The sequence below is a fragment of the Micropterus dolomieu genome, linkage group LG01 (genome assembly GCF_021292245.1).
Source record: "Micropterus dolomieu isolate WLL.071019.BEF.003 ecotype Adirondacks linkage group LG01, ASM2129224v1, whole genome shotgun sequence".
Lineage (NCBI taxonomy): Eukaryota > Metazoa > Chordata > Actinopteri > Centrarchiformes > Centrarchidae > Micropterus > Micropterus dolomieu.
This window is the reverse complement of record NC_060150.1, coordinates 46,003,614-46,016,555: the sequence shown is the minus strand read 5'-3', so window position 1 is coordinate 46,016,555 and position 12,942 is coordinate 46,003,614. Positions and strand designations below refer to the sequence as shown.

The following is a 12,942-nucleotide window of genomic DNA, read 5'->3' as shown; positions in this document are numbered from 1 at the left end:
ATTAATGATTGTTCTATGATAAATTATGTGTTTATGAATATAGAAAATGGGATGATGGGGCAATTTGGAAGAGTTTGGAATTCATTGTTGGCTGTGTGAAAAGAGTGGGGTTGGAATTTTCAATTGATAAAACAAAGAGAAAAATCTTTATAAAGAAAATAATTGCTATTGAGGAAAAACTAAAATTATAGAATCAAAAATTGAAAAGAGGGAAACACTACATTTATGGTGTGTTAATGATGGAGTGACATAGGCTATACATATTACTTATTTTATTATGTAGATCAATATAAGATTACGGCTGGGTGAATGGGATCAGCAGCAAACAAAAGGTTTAGACAATTGAAAAAGCTAAATGGTGTCTGGTTGTCAGGGTCGGTGGGTGCGCAAAGAAGGAGTGAGTGTCAGGGAAAATAATTCCTTCCCAAAGAAGAGTCAAATAGATGTGTTGAATCATTTCTTTATGTAACGTGGCCACGGAGAGAACGCACGGTTACTCTCCCAAACTCAGCATTTCCTCTCCTTAAGTACAGAACAAGTACAAAGCCAACAACAGCCAACAAATGGTAGATGAAGGAAAACAAATGGCATATTAGCATACACTCAAAAACTCTTCCTGAGCTAAGAAAGGAAATGCAAATATATGTGGCATCAGATGTTACTCTGTCTCTTGACTGGTCTATGTTAAAACTCTCACCTAAATGACAGCAGACGTTTATTGTAAATCATACAACCCTTTGTTTAGGAATAAAAACCCTGTGGCCAATGCTAATTTCTCACAAGTTAATTACTGTGAAATCCTAAAAATCAGCAACTTTTAATGTATTTCTCACATGAGCCTAAATGCACGACACTTAGCGCTGAGATACAGTTCCAGGTTTCTTTAATCGAGGAAAGACCAACAGGCAAGACAAAACTCACATGTAGTGAAAACTGGCACATCCAAACATGCAGACCGAGGTAGCACTGTGACTGGCAGAACGCACAACATTCGACAGAGCATACATGCAACATGCGTCAAAGACCGGACAAACTAAGCTAGACACAAGCAGACAGGATACGAATACACTAATAACAAGGAACACAGACTGAAGAAAAGATAAAACAGAACTCAGAGCAGACATGGGCAAGACAACACAGAAGTACACAGACCAGGAGTAAACACTTAAGACATGAACTAAGGTACAGGACTAAGAACTAAGACACCAAACTAGGAAATAGGATACGAGACAAGGCAGATACGAAGTAACTTAAAGATGCAGATGAATAAAATAATAAAGGCTACACAGAGACTAAAGCAGAATGATCAAAATCAGATTAATTAATGAAACTGGTGGAAAACATAAATTGACACCTAACAAACAGGCAGAACCCGAGCATGATGGTAGAGAACTAACACATGCAGGAACAGAACTAAACAAGTACTAAGGCAGACACCGAGATAACAGCACAGATCAGAACCACCACACAGAACAACAAGACCACAGACAGACAGGACTGAAACCCAGACACAGAGAAACCAAAATCAAAACACAGAGAAGGCATGGCCAAAATAATATAACCCAGACAAGCTCAGGACAGGATCGTGACACTGGTAGCTTTGAACATTTTATTTTGTGCACATTTAAACGCTCCTGCGTTTGCAGGAAGAAGGACCAATTGATTGAAATTGTTAGCAGTTGGATGATGGTTGGTGAATGATTTTCTACAAAAATTAATATTAAAAGAAAGTATTACATTATTATTTTTATTACGATTTGCTTAAAGGTTAAGTGTGTAAGTTTAGTGGTGAGGGTTGCGAATTGCACCCCCCTCCCCTATACAAGCGAGTAGTATAGCTATGGTGCCTGAGACAGGACAAAGATGTCCTCTGTGAGATAGAAGTGTTTGCCAGTCAAGAAATGAGGTTTCTTTAGATAGACCCATCCATCCATGCATCCATTGTCAACCGCTTATCCTGCGCACAGGGTCGTGGGGAGCTGGAGCCAATCCCAGCTGACATCGGGCGAAAAGCGGGGTACACACTGGACAGGTCGCCAATCCATCGCAGCCACAGTCCATTATAAAACACATAATACCTGAAGTTTACAAAGGCATTGTCAGGTGAGGATCAAGGCTCCTCTCACTTTGTTTAATTAGATAAGCAATCTGCAAATCTTACTAAAATATGTTTCTTATTTTCTTTTTTAAATACAACAGAAACAAAGTAGTACTGACAGCCATAATTTCAGCTTGTAGTAAAACTGTGCAACGTTTTAATGGTCATTTAGCATGTGAAAGTACAAATTACACATTTGTGTGCACAGTGGCAAAGCAATATCCAATAATAATATAATGTAAATTATATTACATTTTATTCATTGTTGGTCACTTGAAAGGCACACTGTCTTGTTATATATCACCATTAGCAGTAAAGAAATACATGTTTTTCACCAGGGCAGTAAAATGTGAAGTTTAGCTGCTGATCTGAGCTTCCCTGCTATTACCGTTTTATTACCAATAATATTCATCAGCTGTATGACTCATGAAGGTAAGGGCACATTTCTGTCCACGTAACAAAGCCATAACAGAGCGATGGAGAATAACATGAAATTACAATCCAACTACATATTTTTTCTACCAGCACAGTAAAACTTTAGCTGGCTGATCTGAGCTTCAATGCTGGAAGCTTGCCAATTGACCCTTCACAAGCCAGCTGGCCAATCACAGTGCAGTATAGGACTCACTCTAACTGAGCTCCGATAATTTCATGGCTGCTATCCATTGACTCTAATGCAAAAGGAGTCATTTTCTAGCTTTTTGTGTGTTTTTTCTAAGAAATGGTCAAACACTGTTCTTGGGGCACTTAATTAATAGTTACAGTTGCTACCCAGAGAGGTTGATAGGAGAAGTACGATTTATTCTCTTTCCAAAAACTAAAATAAATTAATGTTAGTTAGCTAACTCTATCTAAGATTTAACTTCCTTCTGAATGTAATGTATAGCCCTGCTGTTCTGCTTTTTAACGACTGTAATAATGAATAGAGGTCTATCAAGCTTTACAGGAACAGTGTTGATCCTTAATATCGCTTTCATTTGTCTCGATCGTTGGGGGATGCGATTGTTCACTTGTACTGTGTGATCAGTAGGCTTTAGCTTCTATATTTAATTTTTTTCACATCAGTTTGAGTCAGTTTGACAGCCTGAATACAACCTTCAAATGTATAATGCAACTGCAAAACTGCCTGCTTCTTTCTGAGATCGCTTTTTCCAACAAATTTGAATATTTCTCCGGGTAGTGCAGTAATAGACCGTGGAGGCACCAACATTTGTCGGACTTAGCAACAGTAACGCGGAGGGCAGGGCTTAGCGAAGGGTCAATTAGTGATCAGCTGATTGTCAGTGCTGGGTGCTGGAGAGAGAAATGAAATTAATCCAACTAACGTTAAATATTTTACACCACAAACCAAAGCACGGAGAGAATAAAACAATCCAACAAACCTTACATGATTTTTTTACCAGGGCAGTAAAAGTTTAGCTGGCTGATGCTTCCCTGCTGTAAGCTAACGTTACGGTTTTATGGCCAATTAACGTTACTGATCAGCTGATTGTCTCACTAACGTAACCGGCAAAGCCAACCCACAGGCTGGAGAATAAGTAGGTGATATGAAATTAATCCAACTACATACTTTACACCACTGACAGGGGAAACACCTCATGTCTCTCGGTAATAATGGCGAGCTTCTAGCTAAAGCTATTAAACAACAGCTTTCATTTGCATTGCTACAGTCTGACAAACTTAAGTTAATTACCTGTCCAGCAGAAAACAGGGAACTTGAGCACCGCTTTGAAAACATCTGTCCAACATCATAGCCTTCCATCTGGAAAATCCACAACATCCAATATCTGCCGTCATCTGTCTATATCTGTCCCGACTCTGTCTGGCTTCATGGAATAAAGATCCACACGCTGTCGGCTCTCATGTCAAATAACACGCCTGTTCTCGTTCATTTGTCCAAATGTCACTTCTCTTCTTACTTCTAATAAACCAGAAGACTACTTAGAGACTGCATATTATTGTTATTATTAATTCCTCCTCTTCTTCTTTGGACGCATTTAACGTAGTGACGGGCGTCTACACTGCCGGAATTATACAAGCAGAAGAAGAACGCCGTTGTCCGTCGGCTACATTAGAAACATGATGACACAATACTGCAACGTCCATGCAAGGGGGTGCCCGCGATTATGTAGATAAAAATGGCTCATTCTGAGGTAATAAAAACATAATGGTTCATTATATAAGGTCTTTATACTCCACTGAAAACATAGTTAAGGATCTTATATTGCATTTCTGTCAATAGATCTTCAGAACTATTACACACTGAACCTTTAATATTATTCAGTACTAAACAACAACAAATATTAATAATAACAATAATAATAATAATTAGGTTATCATTTTAACCTTAATAATAATTAATGCATCCAAAATATGGCCTTTCACTCTTTCTCCCTAATTACCCAAACTAGCATAATAATATACAAAACAATCTGTTAACTTTGAATCTGAACCTAAATGAATATTAAACTCACATTGGCTCTCTCTCTTTGTTCTGTTTGGAATAGTTTGAAGAGAAAAATGGTGTGTCACAGACATAAGGGCTGGGCTTATATAATCTGGGGGGAGTGGTCTAATCAGGAGTGACAGTCTATGCAATGATGCTGATGGGGTGGAGATATGGGATTTAAGAATAATATTCAGTATCAAACTTTGAGATTATGCGCATTTAAAACAACAGCAACAAGCAGCAGTACAGGTGAAAATATAATAAATGCCACTCGAAATAAGATAGGTAGAGCTGTTGTTGAATTACTGGGTTAATTTACATGGCCATTGACACAGAAATCATCATTATTAAACAGAGATTGAAGGAAAGGAGGCAAAAGCAAAGGGGGGAAGAGAGGAAAGGACAGTGGTTTTACAGAGTTCAAAGGAAAGAGGGAGAAGTATGGAACATCCAAAGTGACAGAACTGAATGAAAGAATAAATAAATAAATGTGGAAATAAATGCAAGAAAAAATTAATGAATAAAAGAATAAAAAAATAAATGCAGAAACATATCAAAGAAAGAATGAATGAATTAAAGAATAAATACATACATTTGCTTTTGCCTTTCCCCAAGGAGACCTATTGTCATTGCTTTTCCCTTACAGACCTATTGTCATTGCTTTTCCCTTACAGACCTATTGTCATTGCTTTTTCCTTCCTCTTCCTTAACTGTCAATCAACGTGTTGTGGCCCGCCCACTAAGTCAGGCCGAGCAGCCGATGACTGATACTATCTTCAGTTTGGATATGCTGTCCCTGGAAGAGTGTTATGATTGGTAGAAAGTTTAGAAGGAGTTATGCTGCGTTCAAGACCGGTCGGAACTGGGATATTTCCCAGTTGAAACTTCCGAATTCCCACATCAAAGCGTTCAAGGTGCATGTTGGTGCATAACTCCGAAAGTGACCGAAAACCATGGCTAACTGTGACATGTACACACAGTTGCACCCTCAGCAGTGTTTTAGGTGTTAATTAAAAGGATGGCAGTTTAACTGCAACAACTTAATATAACATAAATAGGCCGAAGTTGCCTGTTTTGTGATGGACAGGTAAGGTATTCCAATTTTAGCATTGCAAATGAAAACTTATGACTAGCATTAGTCAGAAGCTAGCCATAGACACCGTGAGAAGTGACTTTTCCCTTGTCAGTGGTGTAAAATATGTAGTTGGATAGTTTCGTGTGGTTCTTCTCCCTCGCTGTGTTATGGCTTCGCTATGTGGGGATGAATGTGCTGGTTACGTTTGTGAGACAATCAGCTGATTAGTATTATTGACCGCAAAACAGTAAGTTAGCCTAACGTTACAGCTAACAGCTCATATTAGCCGGCTAAATGTTTACAACCCTGTTAGAAGAAATATGTAACGTTAATTGGATTGTTATTTCGAAGGTTGTTCTCCAGCGCTTCGGGTTTGTTTAGTGAACAGAAATGTGTCTTTTGTGTTTGTGAGACAATCAGCTGATGATTACAATTAGCTAAAAAAACGTAACATTGCATGGAGCATGGTGGCTCAGATTAGCAAGCTAAAGGTTTACTGCCCTGGTGGAAAACATTTATTTTTACTGATAACCGCATTACGATCACAACACTGTGTGCTTATCAAGTGACTAATTATAATTCTTGTCAGAATTTACATTAGAAACAACGTATTTGTTTGTATTGCTTCTAGGGTGCATACAAAGCATGCATAAAGCATTGTCTAGCATTGGTGCTTCTAGTGGAACAGACCAGTAAGTCATGCATAACAATATATTAATTTTGTCCTAATAGCTTTGATTAGAAACATGAACTTTATGTTCAGTGTGTAATAGTGTGTTATTTTATTTTTGGTCTATATCTACTGTTGAATGAGCATATGTGGGATTTACACAACTTGCTCCGGTTATTCTGTAATACAAACAAGGACCAGTAATAAATACCAAAACATGAACTAAGGACATGGAACTAAACTCAGACTCCCAAACAAGACACACAGACAGGATCATGACATATTCTTTACAGAGATGAGCATCTTGATGTCATTCCAGAAGCCACAGAAATTCAGGGCCTTGAACAAAGGTAACATGTACACATCATAACTTTTAGCCCTGTATTGCTTTTCTCCAAATGTTCATAATATATATTTGTAATATGTTTTTTGCAGCTTACATGACTTGAGCATTGTTGAGGAGGACTTGGAGGAAAATGTTTTCAATGACCCAATGAACAGTGTGTAAGTAGTACTTCCTAATTACATGTATTATTTTTCAGTGACATTATTTGAGAACTTGTTTTTATCTGTAAGTCGTCATTATGTATAGAATTGATTGGGCAGTTAAAGCGTCATCTTACTCCCTTGAAAGAGATGATGGACAGAATGGTTTCAGCTCTGATGAAGAGGATCTTCCACCGATTTCTATACTGTGTGTTATTTGTCAGTCTCAATTTGCAATTGTTTTGTGGTGTTTGTTTACTACAGATTTTTGTGCCTCAATAGAATGGGTGGAGCACTGAAGAAAGCACACTCTATCGATGGACTTCCTTGCCTGCACATGAAGACCCTCCTGATGAGCCTTCTCCCTGTGATCATGACCCTGTTTTCCCAGAACCACAGAATGTCCTTTGTGAAGATGACATCATAGGTGTCAGAGCCTCCATAGTGTACGAGAACTGCTTAAGACAACTGGCTACATTTCTGATCCTGCCTGTGGATAAATGCACTGGCCGTCTGAGGACTGGTGCGCTGTGCAACTGTGTTGCACCCTTTGAGATCAACATCACCACCAAGGGCACAGCAGCTACTATCGAATGGGTAAGTCCAGACAATCACAGAATATCACAACTTTAAATTAGTATAAAATGAAAGGTTATACCAAAAGCCAGTGCTGTACATGACAAAAGCAAATGTTTCTTCTCTGTGACTTTTAGATCTGTCCTAATGGACACAGCTTGTGGAGGTGGAATTCCCAGCCTGTGATGAAGTTTGGGATGCAAGCTGGAGATTTTCTCTTGTCCACCAACGTTTTTTTGTCTGGCAACAACTACGCAAAGGTTGCCCTCTTGTTCAAATTCATGAACATGGGGATGGTGAACAGGAACACTTTCTTCTCCATTCAGAATACTTACTGCGTCAATACAATAAAGGACTTCTGGGAAGAGAGAAGGACAGAGGTTCTTTGTGGCCTTCAAGAACATTTACACTTTAACCTCTACACACAGACTATAGTTGAATGCCTGTATTTTACAGTAATATTTATTTTTCTCTTTTCAAGGCAGCAAAGATAAAAGGAGAGTTCATCCTGGCTGAAGGACAGTCAACCATTTTCGGTGGTGTTGCAAGACTGCCGACACACGTGGGCAGTTTTTTGTAAGCACACAATTTTATTATATCTTTGAGTAATTTCATTAATTGCTATATTAAGGACATATTTATAGTGCATTTTTATGTTTTGCAGGCATTATGGTTTAGCATCCTTCACCATGTCTCAACATTCACACCTGGACTATGGGAAGGTGCAAACACAGGCACCTTGAATCGGATCAAATGCGGGTAAAGATGTGGATCCAGAGAGACTCCCAGTGCCACAAAGCTTTAGTGGATATAGTTCTCGATAAGAGGTGGCAGAAAGATGTTCACAACAATCTGCGATTCAGGTAGTGTGGCTATACTTTTTCACACTGATGTATATTAGTAATATTTAAGCTTACTGCTCATGTACACAGAAGTATGTATTTGTTTGTTCTCAGATTGACTGCAGACCTAGAGTCATTCCAGAATCATATCCTGATGTGTGCCAGCAAGCGCTATGCTTTCAGCCCCCCAGTTTATGAGGAAAGAGTTCTGCTTGCTGCTTTGGACTGCAATTTCCACCGGAACCGACCAACAATGAAAACGTTGGACGGCAAAGAGACGTACGTTTTACACTTGTATAATATTCCCATTCATAGTACAATATTCAGCCCATGTTTTATATGCAAGTGATTGTCTTTACACTCAAGGTTTTCTCTTGTTCTACTTACCAACCGATTTTAAATGGTTGTAATTTGTTTAATTTCAGTTTCAGAAGATTGTATAAGAAGAACGGTATGCCTTGAAATCTGAAAAAACCCACGGATACATTTCCGAGTTGCAAAGAAGGATTGTGAAGAACAGACTCACAAGTGGAGTGGGGATGCCTAGAAGGAGGAGCCTTCTCCCAGATGACCCCAGACAGCTTGGTTTGGTGCCCTCCGTACCTGCACCAGCCACATCAGACTTGTTGCAGAGACAAGTCAGAAGAGGTCTAGGTATGTTACACAAATTTGTTTCCTATGTTGTACCATATTACATGTCACTGAATTATATTTACATTACAATATAGTCTGTAACTATGTTTGATGGCACTGCCTTCAACAGGACCGTTATTCCAACCAGCATCTGATGTGGAAGGATTCCCACAGGAGATCACCTTGCATGTGTCCTGGTACTTGTCAGGCAGATTACGAGGGAAAGAACTTCAGTTCACTGACAAAGTCATAGCTTTTACTCTTCAAAAAGAGAAATTTATTAACATTAAATTCTGTTCTTACCGTCCTACAGTGGTTATTTCATGTTGTTCCAATTTGTAAACATTTCATCTTATTCTGTCCACTGTGACCAACGCATATTATTTTCAGTAGGTAGCCTAAATTACAGTTTACAATTTGAACAGTAATGAGAAGTAAGGCTACAGCTGTCCCCTATCATGTAAATATAAATAACTAAAATTTGTATTGGTTATGTAATGTTATGGCAAAGTTTGAAATTCTAAACACATGTTCAAATGTATATAATGAAAATAAAAACACCATGTGCTTCTATTTCTTACCTTTTTATTTTTTCGATACCATAGAACTGCAGTTGAACAACTATAACACAATACAACTATACAAAATACATAAAGAGGGAAGAAATATGAATAAATATATATAGAAATGTAATAATAATCAAATGTTAACTATGTACATTTGTTTGATGCCTTGATGATGCTGAGGCAGGTTTGTGAGTATTTGTGTGAAACTGTATGACCATACCAGAGGGCCTGGTAGGAAATTCACAGTCCAGGAATAAAACCCGTGTAGTGTCCTTGAGGATCAGGGAACTTGTCTCTAATCATCCAAACACAACAACTAGAGACGACAAGTTGGTTTCCCTGGCCTAAAGCTCCATGTTGCCAATAGATGAAGTGTCTATAGGCACCATAGCGGGACTCCCTGTTGTCATCCCCAGGCTCCCTGATGTTGCCTAATGCCGTAATGTCCTCCCGGTACTGCCTGTGAATGCGAATAAAGCCTTCTTCAAGGCAGTACTGGGAGAAGTGTGGCAGAAGGCTCACACAGTTCGCTTGCTACTGGCCACAGCATTTCCCCTACAGTTACCACAAGTACACCAAGGTACTCCTGGCACTCCGGCAGAAGGTGGGGCACCATGTCTACGCTGATGCATCATCAAGGCATCAAAGACCAGGCCTGGCTGCCTCTCCAGCAGAAGGGTGGAGAGCTCTGTGTTCTTCAAGGATCATCTCTTGAAGAAGTCTGACGAAAGAGGACAAAGGGAAAAATACTCAATATGCAATATTCTCTGCTTCAATACTCTGTTTACTCTGTCTCAATGTTGTTTTTAAGATTGTATCCATTCCAAATGAAATATACCGGTACTCATTATTACTATTAATATTTAATGCACTACTACTATTTATCATTACACTTCTGTTGATGCTGTAAATTACTTTACATGTCCACATTACCTTTATTTAGATTTAGATTTTATAATTTTTATATTTAATTGACATGCAAGCTTAGCAATTGTGACCAAGAATTTCCCCTTGGCTATCAACAAAGAATTTGTGATTCTGATAAAATAAGGCTTTATATGTTGCATGACATTATGTTGGCAACATGGTACTGCATATTAGGGTTTGCAGGCTGGCCAGTGTTTGCTCAACTTGTATAATATGGCTTCATATAATCATTGTTGCTGAGTAAATGACATGTTACTACTATCTAACGTTACAGTACCAGGAGTACATGTGCACAGAGCTGCTATGTAAATAACGTTATCACTGTGTGCTGGGGTTTGTCATAAAGTGCAAACAGGTCAGAATATAATAACGTTACAACAACCGTATAAATACAAACCTCGGTAACAGCCCTTGGGTTCCTTTGAAGGGCTTCCACTCTAGGTAGGTCCTCTGTCTCTCCTTGCCCTGACTGCACCTCCAACACCTCTGCCTCTCCCTCTCTCTCTTACAGTTATCTCCGGTAAATGGACTTCTGCATTTAGATCACATCAACATGTGCTGGTTCTGTCTAACATTAGCTTCTTCTTCTTCCTCTTCTTCTTCCTTGTGCGTTTATTGTCAGTTGGCAAACAACGAATTGGTGCGTTACCGCCACCAACTGGAGTTTGTATCAAACCTTTATACATCTCTGATCATGGAGAGAAATACTTCTGTGAGTGATTAGTTGGACTTAGTGGGCGGGCCACAACACGTTGATTGACAGTTAAGGAAGGGGAAGGGAAAAGCAATGACAATAGATCTCCTTGGGGAAAGGCAAAAGCAAATGTATGTATTTATTCTTTTATTCATTCTTTCTTTCTTTGATATATTTCTGCATTTATTTATTTATTGTTTTATTCATTCATTCTTCATTTGATATATTTCTGCATTTATTTATTTATTCTTTTATTAATTAATTCTTTCTTTGATATATTTCCGCATTTATTTTTTATTTGTTTATTCATTCATTCTTTCTTGCATTTATTTCCACATTTATTTATTTATTCTTTCATTCAGTTCTGTCACTTCCTGTACATCTCATTGAAATGAGATGTAGAGGAATAAGCAGGTGAGATGAGATAATAATATGTAGACTTAGATGTGGACACACTGGACTAATATACACTATTTAAAATAGGTAAACATAATACAGGCAGATGTAACTGGGCAAAATGAAACAGTATAGCATGTTATGTTACAAATATGAGGAAGAAACAAGCCATGTGATTCAAAACCTCAAAATGAAGAAGAAGAAAACAACTGACTATGGGAGTTTCATTAGATCAGGGTGGAAACCTGGAACTGAAAGTGTTCAGTTAGTTTAGACTCCATTTTGGGAGGACAGAGCAGGAGGAAAACTGAAGGCTGAGGCAGGGTGAGTGTTAATCCAAGAATTGTAGTATTTTACTGTCAAAGTCTCTGAGTCAGTTTTCTCCCTGTTGACTGTAGAGGAAAGAAATGTTAGAGTGAACTCAACACTTTGATTCATCTGTGTACACAAAGTTGTGAATGGCTGGGTAAAACACATTAAACCTGCAGTAACCAAGAAAACAAGCAGAGATTTAAAGCCTATTTTGTGTCTCTTGAACAAACCTGTTTTTCTTGATTCTTGTGTTCTGAGCTCCCAGTCAGTGTCACTGTTTTACCTCTCAGACTGACTGAAGTCCAGAAGATGAGTGTTTGTGTGGAGGAAGAGGAGGACAGAGCAGAGTCTCCAGTATGCAGCTGTCTGTCCTTGAAGAGTGACTGGTCCAAATCCAATTTTCCTCCATACTTCAGTAATGAACCTGGACCCTCAGACACAAAGTAAGAGAACATTACAAACTTATTCTGTGTTTGCTGTTTGCCACTAGTATATGTATAATAACATTAGGCGTCATGATCAAAGAAAGAGGTGGTTTTCACATAGATTACCAAATAGTTTAGGCTTCACTTACCCAGATATTGTTAATTAAAATATCCACTACATTTAAACTCTAAATTGAATGTGCCTTTAGAGTTGTGAATACAAGTGCAACAAATACAAAAAACACATTTATCAAAGTCCAGTTTAACTTAAACATTGTAACTTGTTTGTACCAAAACATCAAACGTATGGTTTAGCTGCAAACAAGCAGAGCCGTTATCTATCCAAGACTGACCATTTACTGTGTTTGCAGTGTAATAAAATAATGAAAGTTGCCCTCATTCAGTGTGTGTGTGTGTGTAACACAATTCACTGAGTGTGAATACTTTTGACTTGGTAGTATATTAACATAAACAAAAAATTATTTGTATTTCTTAGTATCTGTGACAGCTGTCAGTCACCTGAAGCTGTAATCTGATCTAAGAGAACTAATACAAACTTTCTAATACTAAACCTTCTGATTATTGACAGCAGCAGTTTGTGTGTGAAGAGCTTCTTAAATGGCTTTAATTTATCAAGGATTCATGTTATATCAATAAAACATCTTGGTATTTGCAGAGACAGACAGAGAGCAGAGTCTGCAGTATCCAGCTGTCTGTCTATGAAGAGTGACCGGTCCAATGTGTTCTATCTTCCAGACTTCAGTAATGAACCTGGACTAACAGACACAAAGTA

General features: G+C 38.3%; 1 long non-coding RNA gene across 1 annotated transcript; it reads left to right on the top strand.

Annotated features, from left to right (window-relative positions):
* Positions 1–7,850: 7,850 nt before the first annotated feature.
* Positions 7,851–8,863, top strand: LOC123967798. The gene is made up of 4 exons (XR_006824350.1): positions 7,851–7,930; positions 8,019–8,217; positions 8,311–8,475; positions 8,622–8,863. It is a non-coding gene; the product is annotated as an uncharacterized LOC123967798 (long non-coding RNA).
* Positions 8,864–12,942: the final 4,079 nt, after the last annotated feature.